Source organism: Scardinius erythrophthalmus, assembly GCF_964197995.2.
Source record: "Scardinius erythrophthalmus genome assembly, chromosome: 10".
Taxonomy (NCBI): Eukaryota; Metazoa; Chordata; class Actinopteri; order Cypriniformes; family Leuciscidae; genus Scardinius; species Scardinius erythrophthalmus.
In genome coordinates, this window is record NC_138230.1 from 39979997 (window position 1) to 39985427 (window position 5431).

A 5431-nucleotide genomic window follows, 5' to 3' on the forward strand; every position below is an offset into this window, starting at 1 on the left:
GTAATAAATCAGTGTCCAGCAGATACTGTCCCTACAACATTATCAGCTGAGAGAGACTACACTCAGCCTGTAATAAGAATACATCATTATAGACAACAAATGCACATATAGAATATCTCTTTTCCTCTTCAGCTCTCTGTGGACTGCACCATGACCATGGAAACACCATCAATACACCTTCATCATGCTCACACACAGCTCAAAGGAGGTTCATAAGAAGGCTCCATAAAATGCCCTCTATCTCCCACACACACACACACACACACACAGTTATCCGAAGTCCAGCTGTCTCTGCTCATCCCATCCAAAACCAACCTAACTTCATTTCAAAGCAGGAATTAATGGGATTCCTGAACAGTTTGTGGACATACTTGAGAAGGCGTGCTGAGAGAATATTTCTGAGAATATTTCTTCATAGACAACAACAACAAAAAAAGACTTGATGGTTTTGGCATAAACTCTAAACATAAAATGGATTGACACACATGCACAAAAGCCTTTGAACACACATGTGCACTTTCAGTCAGAGCCCAACAATCTAATTCCAATCATGATCACTGTCACAGATTATTTATATTTGATTAGTGACGCAGAAATATTCTGTATTTATTTGACCCCATTTCTTGGTTAAAAATGTTGCTAAATTCTAAAACTTTGTTGATTTATAGGTTTAAATTAGATAAAAGCGGTCATCGTTTTAGTTTCGAGGACTGACCGTGGCCTGTTTGTTATGTGCAGTGCAGCTTATTTCATTCAGAGGTTTTGCCAGGCTCTATTATTGGCCATCAGCACTCCAAATCTTTTTGACATTTCCAGGTGCTTGATTCTCTCGTTTTCTTTTTGTCTGCAGAGTAATGTTTATATTTGTAATTACAGATTGACCTTTCAGCTGTTCAGGCCGCCCAAATAAATCCTCCATCTCGTCTTTGCCCGAGTGTCTTTGAACCCTCTTGCCTTTGTGCAGGCCTTCTTAACTTTATCTATCTTCCTTCCTTCGCTGTCCCTTTTTCCCAACCAAAACAAGCATCATGCCAATCAAACCAAGTGGGCAGTTGGATTTTGAATAAAATGCTGAAAAATATTTGTATGTTTGAAAAACAACAAATGCACATATCTAGATTTGGTCAGTCCAGATGTAAATACTTTTTCAGTGAGTCTTTCTGCAGGTTACATTGTTATGCCAGTTAGGTGATGACAAGTGATTGGCCCTGTCCCAAATGGAACATTTCATATACACTTAAGGTCTCGTGGACTTACAATGGCTCCCGCGTATCCCTTTAGTCCCATTTGTCATTTTAGATTTCTTTTCTGTTTGCGGTCGATATGCGCCCTCGATGCGCACTTTTGTCAAGCCCACACTGAAGCGAGCTCCGCTGCAGACTTCTTATCAACAGTCAAAGCGGCGATACGTCACCAAAGTGCAGACTCGTAGGAAGACAACAAGTGTTTATGGTGCCATTTGGGACAGGGCCATTGTCTTTAAGAGTGAGTCAATGGCTGTGTAACGGACTTCAACTAACAAAGAGCTGTGCAGGTAAGCCTTACTCCCCTGGCCTCAGGAGGCGCACCAACGACTGATGCTAGAGGCTGATACAGCCAATGATTCATTCACAAAACTAATTTGTTCAACAGTAGTGTTTCATTCAGGAATGAAACAATTTTTATAAGTGAGTCATTGAATCATTCATTTAACCAATTAGTTCAAAACGCTGATTCAGTTAGGAACACCACGATGGTGTGTGGCTGAGAGACGTGACCGTTGATTCCTCTTTGATTATTTTTGTTTGTGTAGCCAGAACACACAAAGGACTTTTGTGTCTAAAATGTAAGTTAACATTAACTAAACATTCAACATTTAATTTTAGTATCAAAAACTCACAATCATCCTTTTCTTTCTGAATATCGCAATATTTGGAATGACAGCATTCTTGCTCATATAACTTTGACACTAGACTTATGAGTCTTCAGATGTTGCTTTGTCTATTAAAGTCACTCCCAAACATAAGAATCATATTCCCGCAAGAAGTTGGGGAATAAATATTTTTTTATTATACTTATCTCTCCTTGGGCATCAAGTGAGTCAGGAGTCTGCTGGTTATCCATTCTTCCAACCACTTCTGTTGTTTTGTTCATCGATCTGTATATCTGCAAACCAAATGAAAACTCAGTTCACACTGTGATTAAACAAAAAAGCAACATTTGCTCAACAAACACACACCACACAGACTTGATGATGAACTGCAAAGGATGCTGCTTTTATATAAATTATGACACTATAAGCATCATCAATGGCTAACAAGCCAATACAGTAGTAAAGCTTACACCATGCAGAATAAAACCGCTTTGTAGTCTCTGCAGTATACCTCATAAACACAGCACAAACAGGGGATGATGTGTAAGAAAAGTCATTATTATTTTATGATTGAACATATTTGTAGAAGCATTTATAGCTGCAATTTTTCCAATAACAGTCAAGTTGATGGTTAAACAGGCTTTACAGGCAGCCTGAATGGGTTTAAAGAGACAGTTCACCCAAAAATTAAAATTCTGTCATCATTTACTGACCCTCGTGTTGTTTTAAACCTCTATGATATTCTTTCTTCGTGGAACACAAAAGAAGATATTTTGACCAAGAGTTTTTGATGTTGATTGGACCCCATGTAAAATATCTCCTTTTGTGTTCCACAGAAGAAATGAAGTCCTATTGGCCTGGAATCGCATGAATGTGAGTAAATATTTTTTTAGGTGAACTATCCCTTTAAGGCTTGCTACAATCAAGAAGAACTTTTTTCCCTGTTCTCTTTCGCTCTTTCTTTCTCGCCATCTCTTTCTTTTCTCAGGTGACAAAATGATCCCGAGGCGGAGGCTCTAATCTAAGATGAGAGCAATATCAAAGGCGAAAAATACTCACAAAATAACACTTTTTTCCCTCTTCCATCTCTTTCTTCTTGTCCCTGTATCTCACCTCTCTCTCTCTCTCTCTCTCGCTGATGAGATATTAGACTTCAGAGGGATGAGAAATAGTGGTTGCGCAGTGAGAGGTGCTGAGAAGGACATAGGGCAAAAGGAAGCTGAATCGGGGCAAGTATACCCATCCTCATCATAGGCTCATAAAACACCAGAGATCATAAGGCACTGAGCTTTCATAAACAGCCGTGGGGGGCTTTGTCAAAGACTTGAACCGTTACTCAGTGACTCGCTTAAAGATGGCACATCTGATACCCTGTAGGTGCTGATGAGAAGACACACAGGCCACCCTGCACCGGAGAGGGGATCATACACATTTGCTGACTGAATAAAAGAGTGGAAATGTCCATAGTTAATGTGATGAACTACATCTGTGGTTACTCTGCAAGGACACCTGTGTGAACAGTAAGTTACAATTTAACACACTTTGAGCATTGCACTATGCAATTATGCATAAAAAATATTTTGGTTAATAGCAGACTAATTAAACTGCATCGCTTCTCATCATTGCGTGTTCATGCCAGGTCTCAACATGAAAAATATCAATTTAAATCAACAAATGTATTTTTTTTCTGTATCAGTATTTATTTATTAATCTTTGTTAATTTCAGATAACATTCTGAATATCATTTACATATTTGCAGATTATTATTATTATTATTTTTTCATAATTAGGTGTCATTTAAATGGATTTTCAGTTTGGGTAACACTTTACGGTTCATATTCAACATAGTTATCTACATTAGATAACATGAACTAACAATGAAAAATACTTCTAATTAATCATAATGTTAATTTCAACATTATTATAGTCAATGAATGATTCACCCAGCTGATTAGTGAAACACTAAAACAAGTGACTATTGTGACGATTTGAACATTGAACATTTATTAATAATTTCAGATACAGTTCCTACATATTATTGGCATTTATTAAAATAGAAATTATTTTTGTTCATGACCATTTAAATATTACCCTTTCAATGGAAAGTTCACCCTTACTGTTGACAGTTACATTACAAACAGCACACTTAAAGGTGCATTAAGCAACTTTTCATGTTAAAAATACCCGTTTTTCTAACCCATACATGCTTAAACAATTGCCTGATGGGCTGAATGAGCCCTTCTATGATCTCTGCGATTGCCTCTATAATCCTGTACAGTAAAATAAATAAGAGGGATTCGGGACGGAATCGACTGGGCGTGACGTCATGCGCGTTCACGCTCACCTGGCTATGTCTGGCATGTTTGTGTATTCGCCGCCATTATCCGCATCAGCGAAGACAACTCAAGCGACTTTGGCAAAAGTAGAAGATGGATTCAAAGAGACCGGCTTCTAGTTTATCCCAAACCCCAACGCAAACTCCACGTAACCGCGTGCACAACTCTGGTTGCAGTTTCGCGTGTCGCCAGAAGGGGGCATAGTTCTGCAAAAACTCAGAGACTTGCGCAATGCACCTTTAACAGGATAAAACTTGCACAGCTTTTCAACACTTCTTTTTACATTTTTTGGGGGGGAATCAATAAAGGTAAACATCATATGTGACTACACTTTACAGGAGCTTGTGACCTACTAAGTTCTGCCTTAAGGACAAATGGTGCTCCAAATTTAATAAAGAGTTGGTTGACAAACTAACTAGTACTTGAAGTATTAAGCCCCTAGGGTAAACTTTAAGTTCCAATTTCATCTTAGAATGACTGGTGCAACCCATACCCTGATGGATAAAAGTTATTGCAAAATTGTCCCATTAAAATCCATACACTTTTAAGTGCGTCCAAATACTTTGGAAATCCAGACAGGCAACAAAAGCCAATCAATGACAATCTTCTTCCTTTTGTGTTATGACAAAGCATGGAAAATAAAGCTAGCAATGATGGCACTTCAATGTGTACCATTTGCAAAAATGCGAAGATAACTCACTGAATTTGGTAGAATATGCGTCTGACTCTCTTATGGCCTCGTCCTTTCGTAGGAGAAAAGTGCTTGGTTTCATCACGTGCCACCAGAAATAAGAACACGGCTATTTGGAAACAGACTGCCACGTGTGGAGCCGTTTCAATCAGGTCTGGAAGCGTTGTGTCAAAGAGTAACGGGTATAGCTGCATTTAGTCTGTCAAACTGCTGTTCCCCGTATGTGTGGGAGCGACAGCTGGGCATGGGCACAAACTGTCCTCCTTCCTGCTCGTTAGTGCCAGTCACCATCCTGGAGGCCTCCACCTTCTCCACCCCCCATCCCAAACAGGCAGGGAGGAGCCGAATCTCTACAGCATCTAATGAGAGAAGAGACAGCACCTACTGAGGGTTTGCGCGTGTGTGTGTTTAAAAGGGGTCGCTGGGGTTACTGCCACCTGCTGCAAAAGAGGAGGATCAAAGAGGAGAAAAGGAAGGAAAAGCCACAATCCCATTATGCCCATCTACAAGAAGTACTTCCTTCAAGGCGAAATGAGTGTTTGGCGCCTGTGT